Source organism: Enhydra lutris, unplaced genomic scaffold, assembly GCF_002288905.1.
Source record: "Enhydra lutris kenyoni isolate GAN:26980312 unplaced genomic scaffold, ASM228890v2 scaffoldscaffold31, whole genome shotgun sequence".
Lineage (NCBI taxonomy): Eukaryota > Metazoa > Chordata > Mammalia > Carnivora > Mustelidae > Enhydra > Enhydra lutris.
The window spans coordinates 11758332-11775270 of NW_019154115.1; the positions used below are offsets into that span (position 1 = coordinate 11758332).

General features: G+C 40.5%; 1 protein-coding gene across 1 annotated transcript in view; it reads left to right on the forward strand.

Annotated features, from left to right (window-relative positions):
• The first annotated feature begins 8198 nt into the window (after positions 1-8198).
• The window catches only part of LOC111153303 (lipase C, hepatic type), a 144056-nt gene continuing 135315 nt past the window's right edge, over positions 8199-16939 (forward strand). The window contains exon 1 of the mRNA XM_022512240.1: positions 8199-8420. The gene's annotated coding sequence lies outside the window, so the exon portion shown is untranslated. The remainder of the gene's footprint in view (positions 8421-16939) is intronic.

The window sequence follows — 16939 nt, forward strand, 5'->3', positions numbered from 1 at the left end:
AAAGTGTAATTAAAAATTAAATTAGAAAACCTTGAATATGTCTGACATGGAGCAGATCAGCAGAAACAAGTGACGAGCTCCAGGACTGCTAGGAGAGGAAGACGAGCCAGAGACGAGCCCTGGACAGACCATCAGGGGGAAAAGGGCATACACGTGTGACGAGGGCACACATGGGACGGGGAAGGGATGTCAGGGCAGAGGCCATGACCTCCCGGGGGAGGAGAAGAAGGAGGGGAGACAGCAGCGGTGCTGGGCAGGGGAGCTATGTCCCGGGGCAGGGACCCCCTTTCCTGGCAGGGCTCCGGCAGACCCTGGGTGGCCATCTGGAAGGCCCCTTCTAGGTTTCTTCCCGGCTCTCGAAATGTATGAGATGCTGACCTATTTTCAAAACCAGTTTTCCTCACTGGCTCATTTTGGGTTCTGACTGAATTGTGACTGTAAATAAGGCCATCTGTGTCTCTCAGCCGGCTCTTCAGCCGAGGACGTTCCACCACTGAAACTTCTGAGCGTCGGGTGGGGTGGGAATGCTCTTGTGACCCACTCTCAGGAGCTGTCACCATGTCTGCTGCCATCTAAAGGATATCCTCCTACTGGCCGTGCCCGTATCTCCCATGGCAGCGACAGCCTAGGCAAGCCCTCACCAGGTTTTCTGTCGAACATACAGGGGTAAACCTAAATGCCCAGGGAATTCAACATCCATCACATTTTACAGTAGTGTCTACACCATGGGCACATTCATCTCAGATCCTCGAAAATGCACAATAACCCCGTGAGGCCAGAAGTGCCGGCCTCTCACAGAAAGAGTCAAAGTCTGAGACCTAGCAGGTCTCATACCCCCAGCTTCTGACTCCAGGGAACTTCTTTACACCCAACCCCGCTGCTCCCAGCCTAGGGTTTTGCCTTCTCTGTGTCAAGATGTACTTCTCTACCTCTTCTGATCTTGGCTTCACTCTCTCACCGTTGACCCCCACACGCCCTCATCCCATTTCATCGACATTACACTGTCGCCGTCTTGGTACCTCCAGGTGATGCTCAGCCGCTCTGGGGCTTGCTATGTTGCCCGGACTACTATGTTGCCTCCCGTCTCACCCGCCTGACGCTCGTTAGCCCCAAGCACCTGCTCTTCTCCTCTGTCTCACTCCAGTCTCCTTTTGGAGAGGAACCTGAAACAAGTCTTTCTTAAATGCCAACCTGTCAGCTCTCAGTGGTGTTTCTGGCCGTTCTGCAGCCAGCATGGTACGGGGCACGGCCAGACCGAAACCCAGGATTGCTTCGCCTCAAAGAATCAGCAGCAAACAGCAGTCGAGCCCAGCTGGGAGGGGCCAGCTGGGAAGTCGATGAGACCCAGGAGTGGATACAGGAAGTTAGAACCACGGATGAGGAGTCGGAAATGCAAACGATGTGATGGTGGCAAAACTGAGGAAGCAAATAGCGTCCTGGTTTGTTTGAAATAGGGACGCTTTCAAAGGGCCAGGTGTGGCTGTCTCCTTTTGTTCCACAATGTCTTAGGCACCACCTGTCACCTGCCGGATGAAGGATTCGGCAGCCTGGGAGTTCACAGGGGGCCCGCCTGCCTTGGACACAACCCTGTTGATTGGAGCCAAAGCACCTCACACAAGAGTGATAGGTCCAAGCCCACAGATATTCACACCCTAAATCACAGAGAAAGTCAGGATGGGAGAAGATTGACAGTGTCCCCGATCAAAAGAGACACCTCATCACAGCATATTTAGTGGAAAATACGTGGAAAACAAAAGTTGAATTCTCTATCTCAGCTGCAGAGCCTAATACATCACTGCCAAGAAGAAAGCGTTTAATAAAATTCTTCTTTAAGTTATATCTGGAGTAGGAGCTCTATGGAGCAACTAGACAGATGGCAAGCAGCCCCACCCCCAAGTTCATGGTGCAATGAGAATAACCTTGATATGGACAAAAAGGCCCAGCACGTTGACCCCACAGATACTTACTGAGCACACCTACTACATACCAGGCACCAAGCTAGGCTCTGTCACTGTACCACAGCTGCTCTCTGAAGTTTCCAAAGCACGTAAAAATATACGATCAAGTCTGATCCCCATAAAACCAAGTGATAAAGGTGTTGTTATCCCCACTTTGCAGATGAGTAAACTGAGGCTCACCAAGTTTAGATGAATGGCCCAAGGTCATAGGACTAGTACTTAATATATAGTTTAGATACATGGCCATGTAAACTTCTATGCATGGGAAAAGAATCCCAGGGAATACTTGTCCTTCAAGCCCCTGGATGCCTATGGACCCTTTCCTACCTGTGCCAAAACCCTGGTCCTCAACCTCTACACTCACTGTCCCTCAGATGACTCCACCTGTAAGGCTTCTTCTATAGGAAGGGTAATGTATCAGCTTTAAGTAACAGAAAAACCAACTAAGAGTGCCATTAACAATAAAAACAATTTTATGGGGCCCCTAGGTGGCTCAGTGGGTTAAGCCTCTGCCTTCGGCTCAGGTCATGGTCTCAGGGTCCTGGGATCGAGTCCCACATCGGGCTCTCTGCTCAGCAGAGAGCCTGCTTCCCCCCGCCTCTCTGCCTACTTGTGATCTCTGCTAAATAAATAAATAAAATCTCTTTTAAAAAAAATTTTTTACATAACAGGAGACACGAAAGTAGGCAATTCCAGATTTGGAATTAGCTCACAATTGTCCTAAAAGAAAAAAATAATGCATTGAAAGAACCAAGATCTTTCCTTCGTTCCACTCTACCATGTTTAGGCTCGTCACCTTGCATCCATACAATGGCTGCTTTGACTCTGTAATTTCGTGTTCTCGCAGGATTTTATCCAAAGGCAGACCCAGGTCACGTGACTACCCAGCAGCAAGAATCTAGTATTTGTGTCTTTCATAGGGAGGGAAAGGTACATGAGGGGGAAGCTGGAAACGGCTATTGGATACCTAATCAACATTCTCCACTGCTGGTAACTTTCTGATTCCTAATTAGGGTCAGAGCTGAAAACTAATTTTTCCTGAGCTGGAATATGGATTTCTTGACACTACCTGTAAGTTGCTTTATTAGTTTTCTATTGCTGTGTTATAGCTTAATGCAGCTTAAGTCTGGACAGCTTAACACAATATGCATTTATTTTCTTACAGTTCTATAGGTCAGAAGTCCCGGAAGTTCAGTAGGTTCTCTGCTTAAGTATTTGCAAAGCTGAAATCAAGATGTTAGCTAATCTGAGCTCTCCTCTGGACCTCTAGGGAAGAATTCACTTCCAAGCTCATTCAGATCATTAGTAGAATTAAGCTCCTTGCAGCTGTGGGACTGAGGTCCCATGACCTTGCTGGCCATCCACCAGGATCACTCTCAAGTCCAAAGACGATTCTCCATCCTCAAACAAGGCCCCTTCCATCTTTAATGCCAGCAACGGCGCACTGACTCCTTCTCATACTTCAATGTCCCTTCTGCCACCAGCTGAAGAAAACGCTCTGCCTTTAAGAGCCTTAAGTATTAGAGCAAACCCACCCATATCATCTGCCTTTTGCCATAATCACAGGAGTTAACACCAGAGGGTGACAATCATGGGATCTTAAAACTCTTAAAATTCTTATAATTTCATCTATTTCAGTCACCATTAAAAAAGAAAAAAAATCGGGATTTATTCTTCAAGGTCAAGATAGGGTCACCCTTCCCCAATTCACAATAAGGACAGGAGGACTCCCAATCAAAACAGAGACTCTGGGGGCGCCTGGGTGGCTCAGTGGGTTAAGCCTCTGCCTTCGGCTCAGGTCATGGTCTCAGGGTCCTGGGATAGAGCCCTGCGTCGGGCTCGGCAGGGAGCCTGCTTCCTCCCTCTCTCTCTGCCTGCCTCTCTGCCTACTTGTGATCTTTGTCTGTCAAATGAATAAATAAAATCTTTAAAAACAAACAAACAAACAAAAAAAAAAACAGAGACTCTGCAAGCAAAATATTAAAGAAGAGAATGGCTGCTGGGTGGAAGAACAAGGGTGTCTGATTCCATCCACCTTTCTCCTATGAAACTGAGATATTAAGCCTAACTTAGTTACACAGTGGAGTCCCACCTTGCTGGCGGACATCTTTTTTAAATGAGAACATGGTGCCAGTGTCCCACTGATGGGGACATGGATTCCTGTTTCAATTAACTGCCCCCCCACCACTCCCCTCCTCAGCCTGCCATGTGTTCCCCACACAGACTCATGAAGAATGCTGACCCACAGGGAGTTTGATGGGGTTTTCATATAACATATTTGGTGTGGCTCAATTTCTCATATGGATTTCTCACTGGTTTGCATCTATCTATTGGGCAAAAGGGAAGGACAAGGGTTTATAAGAAGATGAGGCCCCTCTCAGAGCTCCCACAGAGCAGCCCTCACACTGCCCATAGTGTTGAGAATGGGAGGGCTTTTCCATGTTCTTTTCCACGTCCTTTTTTTTTTTTTTTAAGATTTTATTTATTTATTTGACAGACAGAGATCACAAGTAGGCAGAGAGGCAGGCAGAGAGAGAGAGAGGAGGAAGCAGGCTCCCCACGGAGCAGAGAGCCCAATGTGGGGCTCGATCCCAGGACCCTGAGATCATGACCTGAGCCAAAGGCAGAGGCTTAACCCACTGAGCCACCCAGGCGCCCCTCCACATCCTTCTAAAGAGAAATCCCATGCCCTCTTCTCTACAGAGATGCCTCATGACCAGCTCTTTGAATGCACTGTTTTGTTTCCCTGCCTTAAACTTGACTCAGACCTCCTGTGTTTTCTCACTTCGTTTTCCCTGCTTTATGACATCTATGTGGACTTCACCTTCGCCCCCCGCCCCCACCAAAAAGTCTAAAATCCCAAGTCAGATGTCTCCAAGGAGCTGACATGTGTTTTCACAAACACGTGAAGATCCTTCAGAACTACAGATTATACACCAGGAGCAGCTCAATACCTTTGAGAATTCTCTACATTCATGGATGTTGTGTTTACCTTTTATTTTAAGTGCTTCCAAGCCCATTCTCTTGAAGCACCTTGCCTTACCAGGAGCCCTGCTCGTTTGTCTTGTTGCCTCCTTCACTCAGAGGCCTCCATCAATCAGTTTCTGAAACAAGGCAGGTTCTGTGCAGAATCAAAAGCCACCACATCACAGCTGACGGCAAAAGAATGCAGCGAGCATTATTGCTTGTACACAGGCCTTTGTCTCTTTGAGAAGTACGTTTGAAATGAATGAGGCAGACGAGAGTGGTAGCTTCAAAAGCAGCTATCCTCCTCTGGGCTTTTCTTGTTGAAAAGTCCTGAGCAGCACTGTTACAAGAAAGTCAAGAGAATAAAAGGAAAATCTGAGGCAAGCTCCGGGTTTCCTAGATGAGAGACTCACACCTGGCCTCAGCCAGGCTGTGCCACTGGACATTTGCCTTTCCTTTGTAGATTTTGGTTTGCAAGGTTAAAGTGAAAGAGGCTGTTTACTTTCTCCCGGATTATGGATAAAAAAATACATAAATTTCCTTCACTAAGAGCCTAGCCCAGAAGTAGGACAGGTTCCTCTCTTGCCTGGTGCCTCTTAAGGCCGTCACTGTTGGTAGTAGAGCTGCGGGTGCCACTGTTGCCATGGTTATGACTTCTGGACCAGGGGATTGGCTGATCCTTAGCCCGGCTCTTCCATCCAGCTGTCATCTCCCCTGCAACGAGAGGCCTCCTTATTCCCTGATCCATCTTGTATTTGGCTGGCAGGTTAGAGAGCACAGTTTTCCATGGCACTTCATGACCCTTCCATAGAGCCTCAATGACCCTAATGTTGATTTGGACCTAAAGTCTTGGGCTAGTGGAAAAGTTAAAACAATATTCAGGGCTCATATAGATGAGGATCTATATGAGGATCGTCCCCTTCCTCTCTTGACTGCAGAGGCTTTGCCATGACTGCTTGGAAGTTCAGAGTGAATATCTGGCCCACAGCCAGGAAGCGAAAAGAACGGTACAACGTGTATTTGTACTCATTCATGAGTTCACCTTATTTTTCCCATCCTTATCTTCCACGCCTGAATTTTTCTTTTTAATAAGTCTTGCATTATTTGCATCTTTAAAAAGTGCCTTAAATTCTTTTGAAGCAAGGCTAAATATATATTTAAAAAAAGTGTAAGTCTATTCCTAAGAAATCCAATGAAAGAAAAAAAAAAAGTGCAAAGGTTTTTCTGGCCAGGAAAGGAAGACTACAGAGTGCAAAGCACCTAGAACATATTCTGTGTAAAAACCAAATGGGATCATTTAAATGCATATTTTCTGTTGAAGAAAAAAACATACCCATGGTGCTCGCTTTGGCAGCACATATGCTAAAACTGGAATGGTACAGAGAATATTAGCATGGTCCCTGCTCAAGGATGGCGTGCAAATTCACAAAGCATTCCATATTTTTAGACATTGGCCAAAGGGTAACAAACTCCCAGCTATAAGATAAATAAGATCAGGGGACCTAACACATAGGATGGTGACTATAGCTAACAATATTGCTTTATGTACTTGAAAGTTGTTAACAGGGTAGATCTTAAATGTTATCAACACACATACACACACAAACACACACACACACACCCCATAATTACGTGAAGGGTTGGAGATATTAACTAACTGTATTGTGGTCATCCTTTTGCAATATATACGTGTATCTAATCATCATGTTGTTTAAACTTGTATGTGTTGTATGTCAATAATATCTCAGTAAAGCAAAGGAGGGAAAAACTACAACTACAGAGAAAACCACATACACATACACAACTGAGTTTTTAAAAAAACTGGAATTTCTGGTACAGAGGAGGCATAAAGACATGACACTCCTAATCTCAGGAAGCTCCCTAAACAATTAAGGAGCTGTTACGTCAAGTCACTCACTGGAGATTTTGGTCAGTCCCTTTAGAAGACTGGGGTGGGCCGTGTGGACAGGCCACACCAGCCCGGAGGTGCGTAGGGGGTTCTGGGAATCCCGGTTCTTTGCCCACAGTAAAAACTTCACAAGTATCTGCTGAATAGATGGAAAAGATAAGTAAAACAAAATGAAGTAAAAAACCCACAACAGGGGTGCCTGGATGGCTCAGTTGGTTAAAGTCTCTGCCTTCGGCTCAGGTCATGATCCCAGGATTCTGGGATCGAGCCCCACATCAGGCTCTCTGCTCACCAGGGAGCCTGCTTCCTCCTCTCTCTCTGCCTGCTTCTCTGCCTACTTGTGGTCTTCGTCTGTCAAATAAATAAATAAAATCTTAAAAAAATAAAAAAAAATTTAAAAACCCACAACAGCAAAAGCAGACAAATAACAAAAAACATTATGCCTAGGTGCTAAGTTCACAGATAACCTTCAAATGAACTTGGGCAGAAGATTTAACAGCACCCAGAAAAGCAGATGCAGCACATGGCCTTAGTCCTTTGAATCTTCTCGACAACACTTTGAGGTAGATGTTTTTTTTATCTCTACTGCTTTTCAATGAGGTTAAGGAAGATTAACTAATTTGTGCAAGACCCCATAACCAGTAGGTAGGATTTAAGCCCAGAGCCATCTGATTCTCAAAACAGACTATTCCCTCCATCTTCCCCATCATTCCCCAAGCTCTTCTTCTGTCCAGAACGCACATCTGAGGCCCATTCCAGAGCCACTGAATTGGTCTCTGGGGAGGGACTTAGAAGCATATGTTTAACAAGAGACAAGATGATTCTATCATCACAGAAGTTTAAGAAAACAGCCCTGTTGCCTCAGGTGGGAAACGCATCCATCTCCCCCTCTCACCGATCAAATAGAAGCCATCAGAGATTTGAAGCTCACACAACAAAATTCAATTGCATCGTTCTGGAGTTTATCAGATTCTAATATTATAGGATATTTATTCCCCACTTGGGTGCTATAGCATTGTCAAAGGTCATCTGGATCCTGAAGGGCATAGACAATTCTGGAAAGTTAAAAACAGACTCCAGTGGACTTCTCAGATTTTTTAGTTTTCCCCTGTCCCTCTTTGGTCCTTCAGGGCAGAAGTTAAGAATGCAGCTTCAGCTCCCAATAGCTTGAACGGACACAGAGTTTCCTGGCTGTGCAGGGGCTGTAGGGCCGCTGGAAGGAGAGCCCCAGGCTGAGAATCAATCCTCCTGTCCCATTGCCCACCAGACGGCTGTCATTGGACGAGCAAATTCCATGATCCAGGAAGTAGAAAATCCATCACTGGTTGGTTTGCTTTTCTGAGTGTCAGTGTTTCCTCACCCGACGACAAGAGGAGAGGCCGAAGAAGGCTACAGCTTCAACCCCCACCATGGAAGCGAGCGACATATTTATACCACCTAAATCCTTAATGAATTAGATGCTAAGCAAAACAGTGATTCCTGACAGGGCTGAATTTGAGTCAGGCTGTGAAACTCCACAGCGCAGCCAGAAGTAGAGACCGACGAGTTGAACTGAAACCTGACCACTGCCTCTCAGCAAATTTACTGTAAGTTACTCCCGTTATCTCAGAGAGAAATTTGAGACGGGGTTAGAGAAAAGTCCGGAGCTCATTTCCCCCATGTTGAGCACAGATCGTTGTCTCAAGAATTTGTTTTATATGCTATTGCCAGAAAACTTGCTTTGAATGAAATTTCCAGGCCTGCTATCTATAATAGCAAAAAAAATGACAGTTTTATTTTACAAACAATAGTTTAATATAATATTAATAGTTTAATATGCTTTACTATGTTTCTATTCCAGAATGTTCTCCTTTAATCTTCATGACAACTAGATAAAGTTTATACTCTTAATTAACATGATTGTACAGATAAGGAAACTAGTAGCTTCCTTCTCATAGAGTCCTTAAGTAATTTGCAACAAGTCCATAGCTCTTAGCTGAAAGCCCATCTCATGTCATTGTACCAACTGCTTTCCAAGGGAGCCCATATATAAAGGCTGTTTGTTTCTCCAAAAACAAATTCCTATATGGGCTTAAAATAAGACCCCACAACACGTTTGTTGCTTAAAAATCGATATCTGTAATAAAATGATGCAGAAATGCTAAAAAAAATTTTTTTAAAGTTTTATTGAGGAAATTCATGCAACAAGAAGGAAACCGCTGGTAAAGGTAGAATCATATAAAAAAGATTCTGAAACCAAAATAGTGGAGGGATGGTGAAAGAGGCTCCTGATTATAATGAAAAATACAAAAACAACAGTGAAGACATGGATTACCCAAGTTACAAATGAAAAAAACGAAAGAAATAATTAAAAAACAAACTACTGTAATGGGAGTTGTGAATTCATGACCAGCCTAAGACAAAAATGAGACAATATTTAAAAATTAGATAAATTTCTTTTTTTTTAAGATTTTATTTATTTATTTGACAGAGAGAGAGACGGAGAGAGAGGGAACACAAGCAGGGGGAGTGTGAGAGGGAGAAGCAGGCTTCCCGCTGAGCAGAGAGCCTGATGCAGGGCTCGATCCCAGGACCCTGGGATCATGACCTGAGCCAAAGGCAGTCACTTAATGACTAAGGCACTCAGGTACCCCAGAAAGATAAATTTCAACAGACAAAATTTTAGAAGTCATGTGACAAAAGTAGATATAAATTTGAAAAATAAAATATAAGTTAGGAGTACTCTACACTTAGAATGGAAGAACCAGTGGACATACATTGAACTCAGAAACAACACGGATGATTCATTTTTCTCAAGGAATAGGGCATCGGTATGTATATGCTCTTAAATAAGAGTCCAAAAATGAATCCAGAGGAAAGTAATAGATGTATTTTCTCACCACAATGCAATAAAGCTAAATGCTAATGATATAAGTTAAAATACAAGGAAAGGGACCTTGGGCAAAATAATGATTGAACCTTCAGCCTTGGAAGCAGACAGTCTAGGGTTTAGACTATAACTCCATTCCTTACTGCTGTGTGACCTAGGCACTTTAGTGAACCTCTCTGAACCTTGGATTCTTCATCTAAAAATGTGACTCTAATTTGCAAAGATGTTATGAATTTTATCTACAAAGTACATACAAGAGGGGTGCCTGGGTGGTACCTTCAGTTAAGCAGCCAACTCTTGGTCTCAGTCCAGGTCTCAATCTTAGGGTCATGAGTTTATGCCCTCTGTTGGGCTCCAAGCTGGAAATAAAAAATGCTTAAAACAAAACAATATTATAGTATTAAGCCTTAAAGGAAGGCTAAAACCCATACATCATACAATTATGATCCCATATTTTCAACGTACACATATTTTATTTAACTAGGAAAAGCCCAGAATTTTTGTTGATTGAAATCAAAAGTCCAGGGGCATCTTGGTACCTCAGTCAGTTGGGCATCTGCCTTCAGCTCAGGTCATGATCTCAGGGTCCTGGGATCGAGACCTGCATTAGGCTCCCTGCTCAGTGGAGAGCCTGCTTCTCCCTCTCCCTCTGCCTTCCTCTCTCTGCCAAATAAATTTTTAAAATCTTAAAAAAAAAAAAAAAAGAAAGCCAAAGTCTAGAAAATATATCTCTAAATACTAACAGTGCTCATAAATATGCCCTGGGAACTCTGATGATTTTTGTTATTTTGCTTTATTTTTTTACTCTAAATACATAGTTAAAGCACAATAAAACAATAATATGAAAATAAATATACCTTTCTTTAGAACATAGTATAAGAAGAAAATAAATATTAATATATTGAGAGTCCTATAGGTGGGGATTGCTGTGAACATACAGTCATTTCAGTTGTTGCCACAGTCATCATCATTATTATAAATTCTAAAATGCTTTCTTTCTCTCTCTCTGTATATACAAATATACATATATATATACATACACACACACACACATATATACAATGTATTTATATTGTATAATAAAATAAACACCAATTTAAATTATTTTTAAATTTAAATATAAATTAATTTTAAATTTGGATTATATAAATTTATTTATCTAGATATAAATAAACATAGGCATAAATATATATTCTATAATAAATATATATATTCTGTAATATATACCATAGTATTATATATAGCACTAAAGTACTTTAGTGCAACATGTAGTATACTATAGTATATAGTATACAGTATAAAATACATAGTATTAAAGGATATAGTATTCTGTATATAGTATATAGTATGTAGTATATAGTACACATATACATTACTGTGTATAGTATACACAGTATAGTATATCGCAGTACAGTATAGTATACCGCACAATATATTAAATAGTATATATATATATATATATATATATATATATATGAAGATTAGTATGAAGAACTCCTGTGTACCTTTTACCAGATTCACCATTTGTTTATATTTTATTTGTTTATATGTATATATAGTATATATACTATATATACATACTATATAATATATTGTGTGGTATACTATTCTGTGGTATACTATACACAGTAATGTATATGTATACTATATACTATATACTATATTCAGTATACTATATATTTGAATACTATGTATTTTATACTGTATACTATATACTATGTACTATAGTATACTATATGTTGCACTAAAGCACTCTAGTGCTATATATAATACTACGGTATATATTACATAATATATATATATACACACACTATATATATAGTATATAGTATATAGTAGTTTATACTATATAGTATATATATAGTATATATATTATATAGTGTGTATATATATAGTATATAGTATATAGTATACATATATATGTGTGTGTATATATATGTGTGTGTGTATATATATACTATATTACACATATACACATATACATACATATATATACACATATATTGTGTGTATATATATATAGTGTGTATATATATACTATATAGTATATTATAATATACAGTATACTGTGCAGTATAGTAGTATACAATATATGCTAGTATATAGATATAAATATATGTTCTATAATATATATTATAGTATTATATATAGTGCTAAAGTAGTTTAGTACTACACTATATAACATATAGTATACTATGCAGTAGTATATGTATATGTGTATATATATACTATATAAGTATATACATATGTATATACAGTATATATGTATATAGGTGTGTATATGTATGTACAGTATATATGTACATACAGTATATATGGAGTATATACATATGTATACTATACCATAAATGCATGTTGTATACTATATGTAGACTGTAATATAGTATATATACTATATGTATATACTATACATACTATACATATGTATAGTTAGCATATTTATAAGTATATTATATACTATACACATATAGTATATAGCATATACATAGTAGATGTATACATATGCTATACATATTGTATACAGCATATATACTGTAAAGTATATGTATACATAAAGATATATGCATATTATATATGTACTATATGTATACAGCATATTATATGTACATTATACATGTATATAGCACATATATAGTATATATTTAATACACATCATGTGTGTATATGTATATATAGTATTGTATATGTATTGTATATATGTATTGTATATACTATATGTGCGGAGTATATATACACACATATAGTATACAGCATTAATATACCATGTATAATACTAGAGGTCATATAGTAGTACATATTACTATATTATATACTATATAACATTATATGCTGTACATAGCATTACATATATAAAAACACAATATTAGGATAAATAACAATTTGAATATGGGCTACAGACTTGGATAATCATATTGTATCAGTATGAAACTTGTGAATTTCCTTAAATGTTAAATTCCCTAATTTTTAAAAGAGAAAATGTCTGTCATGGGAAATACACACAAAAACATTTAGGTTTGTGTGTATGTACATCTGCATCTTATTCTCAAATGATTGGGGGAAAATTCATATATAAAGAGAAAATGAGTGATAAAACGATCAGGTTAAATATAAACAAATAAAATATAAACAAATGGTGAATCTGCGTAAAAGATACACAGGAGTTCTTCATACTAATCTTCTAACATTTCTGTAAGTTTAAAATAATATAAAAATAAAAATTTACAGCAACTAAAAAACAAATAAATGAGTAACAATTTCTAAGAGCAGCAGCATAAGCTCTCCTTAACAACAAGGTGAAGAAAGAAATTAAGACCATGATAATAACATTCAGAATATTGTAAAATTGAAAATACCACCTGTCAAAAGTAAGGGGAGTATGAACAATCAGGGCACAGAAATAAAAACAGAGATGCATTTTAGGAATATGAAATAAGTGGAGTAGGCATCTAATTTAAAACCTTACAAAAAGAAGAGAGTCAACATCAGGGAAAATAGGAAGAAAATAATAAAGATGAAGAACAAGAATAAACAAGTTGAAGGTGCCTGGGGGGCTCAGTGGGTTAAAGCCTCTGCCTTCGGCTCAGGTCATGATCTCAGGGTCCTGGGATCGAGTCCCACATCGGGCTCTCTGTTCAGCAGGGAGCCTGCTTCCCTCCCTCTCTCTGCCTGCCTCTCTGCTTATTTGTGATCTCTCTCTGTCAAATAAATAAATAAAAATCTTAAAAAATATATAAACAAGTTGAAAAACAAGGAATCAGTGGAAATAAGAAGCAAATTTAACTGTTCATTCTTTGAAAAGATTATAAGATATATTAAGACCCATGGGAAGATAATAAATAAAAATGTATGAGTCAAGAAAATTAAAAACGCACAATTGATTTTAAAATGCAAATGATGGTAGTGCACAATTTATGAGAATTCAAAATGTTCAACCAAATGGACAATACCAAATATAAAATCCACAAAACCAGATGGAGAAAACATGAAAATGATGAAGAAGGAGGAGGAACTTGAAAACATTTTTTTAAAGATTTTTATTTATTTATTCGATAGAAATCACAACTTACATAGTTAATTTCAAGAACAGGATAGAGACGCCATCTTTACTTTTTTTCAAAAACACTATAACTAGTTCTCCTATTCTTTATTATAGACAGATAGACAGGCAAAAAGAGAAAGAGAAGGAATATGAAAGGGTAGGAGAAATAAAAAACAGTGAAGGGGGTCCTGGGTAGCTCAGTCAGTTAAGCATCTGACTCTTGGTTTCAGCGCAGGTCATGATTTCAGGGTGGTGAGATCAAGCCCCATGTCAGGCTCCACGTTCAGTGCAAAGTTTGCTTGGGATTCTCTCTCACCATTCCCTTTCCCCTCCCTCCACTCACATGCTCTCTCTCTCTCTCTCTCTCTCTCTCTCTCTCAAGTAATAAATAAAATCTTAAAAAAAAAGCACAGTGAGTAATTATAACTAATAAAATTATTAATAAAAATAATTATTATATTAAATAATTATTAAAAATAATCATAGTAATCATAGTGAACATGTATTGTGCTGGGCATGCTTGAGGTTAATAATAGTAGGGAAACTGAGGCACAAAGATTTTAAATAATTTGCGCACTCAATGAGCCAAGAAGGGAGAGGGCGGCATGTAGATTCAGTTCCATTATCCCAAAGCCTCTGTTCAAGAGACAAAGATATGGAGAGACAGCCTTTCCTCCCGAAGGAAATTTCTGCTATCTTTAAAATTCTGTAGCTAAGTACTTCCCTTTATCATTTCTTAACAATAGGAATTACAGGGGAGATTCTGTGCTTCAGTGGAAAACGGCACATTGTCCATGCACTGTGCGTGGCTGCCTTCCTGGATCATCTGATTCTGGCATTCATTGCCCTTGAGGCATTTACAACTCTGCACACCACAGATAACTAGGAGCAAAGCAATATGCAAATCCTGCCCTGTCCTGTGTGCAAGTCCAATTGACTTTCCTCCCACACTGGGAGTAGCTAGCCCGTGCTTTCATTTGTACGGTCTTTTCAACATGCCTTTAACCATATACATTTGCTGGGGCCGGTGGGGGTGGGGGGGGTTGCTTCTCCCTTGAACTAGTTATGCCAACACCCTTACCAGCTTCCTCATTAATGAGCTAAATAAAATACGTACCATATGTTCATTTTTAATATCTGGATGAGAGACATTATCTTATCTTTAAAAAAAATATATCTTGGGACACCTGGGTGGCTCAGTTGTTAAGCGTCTGCTTTCGACTCAGGACATGATCCCAAGGTCCTGCATGGGGCTCCCTGCTCAGTGGGAAGCCTGTGTCTCCCTCTCCCCCTCCCCCTGCTTGTGTTCCCTCTTTTGCTGTGTCTCTGTCAAATCAATAAATAAAATCTTAAAAAAACAAAAAATTATGTCTTGGGCACCTGGGTGGCTCAGTCAGTTAAGCGTCTGCCTTCAGCTCAGGTCGTGATCCCAGGCCTCAGCATAATTATCCAAGCCTGTCAAAGCACCCCATGGCTTTCTGGAGGACCCTGGGCATTAACTAACCCAAATGGTTTCAAGACCGTGTGGGTAACTGGTAACACTGTGTAAACAAGGTCTTTCGCAGCGTAGCCTCGCCCCAACAATTCCTGTCAAACACTCTGTTCTGTCCATGACAAAGGTCCATGAGCAAGAACTCCCTTCATGTTTGCTGGACTTTTCTTACTGCTGATTTGGGAAACCCCTCTGTATGTAAAGTATATAGTTCTATCTCACCATAATGTCTCCGTGGCTTCTCTCTTGAGTGAGTCTTCGTGGGCTGTTTCAGGGCTCTCTGCACGAAACAGCTGACAAAGGGCTTGAGAACATTTCTTTGGAACGTAGTAATATAGTAAGTACAGGATCTGCATCTTTGCCGTTCAAGAGCACACAGCACAGTCTCATTTTCCTTTCACCTGACTTACATGAGGAGGGCACGCCTGGCAAACGTGCTTTTTTGCTGTGCGGGCTTTGGAGTTAGACACCTATCATTTAAACCCCATTCCACCGCTTACTAGAACATGGGTTTGGGCAAGTCAGTAACTTCCTGAATCCTCTGCCGTCTTCTCTGTACAAAGGGGAAGAATCACCCTGTGTCCTAGGATTGTTTCTGAGGCTTCAATGAGTCCCACAGCAGGTCTGGCATCTCTAGGAGCTGGCCCCTGAATTGTTAACCCCTGAGCCCAGCAATCAATGACTAACTGTGTCATCAAGACACCAGGGATGCTGGAAGAATGATGAGCCATCGGTAGCACTTGAGGCAGCACCTTGGGAACTGCTCTTGATTTTTCGCAGCCAAGAAATTCACTTGCTAACCCCAGACGCGTGTGCGATGTGGCACAAAGACCCCTGCCACAGAGAGGTCTGGGCACTTCCATCCGAGAGGCTGCAGCCCTGCCTGATGCCCAAGATGGGGTCAGTGCCCCTGGGTATCCCAGAGACAGAAGCATGGGACCCAGAGAAAGAGATCTCACCCTCCCAAACCATTTCTTTGCTCCGCTGCAAACAGCCATCCAGTTCATGGCTTAGTTGGTCTCGCCGGGTAACCCAGCATCATCACCCAACAGCCCAAGCAGCTGGAGGAAGCAGGCAGTCTCGGCTATATCTCCCCACAGAGGAGAAGACCCTTGGCAAATGTGTTCCATGTCTATCTGGGTGTTCTAAATCAGCTTAAATCTTGGCTTATTTTTGCTTCCAAGCATGAGGCAAACAGAGGAGAAAAAAAAAAAAAGATTTGACATTCTACTGCAACAACATCATAAGATGCATTATTGGTTCCAGAGTATCCAGCCACAGGGGGGAAAAAAAACTGCTTTGGTTGGGGTTTTGCTTTGTTCTTTTTTTTTTCACTGTTCCACAAACCAGAAGCTGAAATTCTGGCAAGGAGAGTAATTGGCCAGCACAGAGCAGGAAACAAAAATAAGTTCAGAAAGAGCTCAACTCTTTGCTCACTAGCTGCTTGGGTCTTCACTTTAGACTGGGGACAAGAGAGCCACAGAGCCTCCAGGGACCTAGAAATCCTCCCACCTGATCTGCATGAGTTAGACATTGACCTTGGACAAGGAATCTGGGAGCCTCCATTTTCTCACCTGTACCATGGGGGGAAATAATTCCTAGCTCATTTGTTTAAAAAACCAAATGAGCTCTGACTGTACCAAGAGCTGTTGAAGAGGCCTTTCACATGATAGCATTTGCTCTCACCATTCCATTTTACAGATGG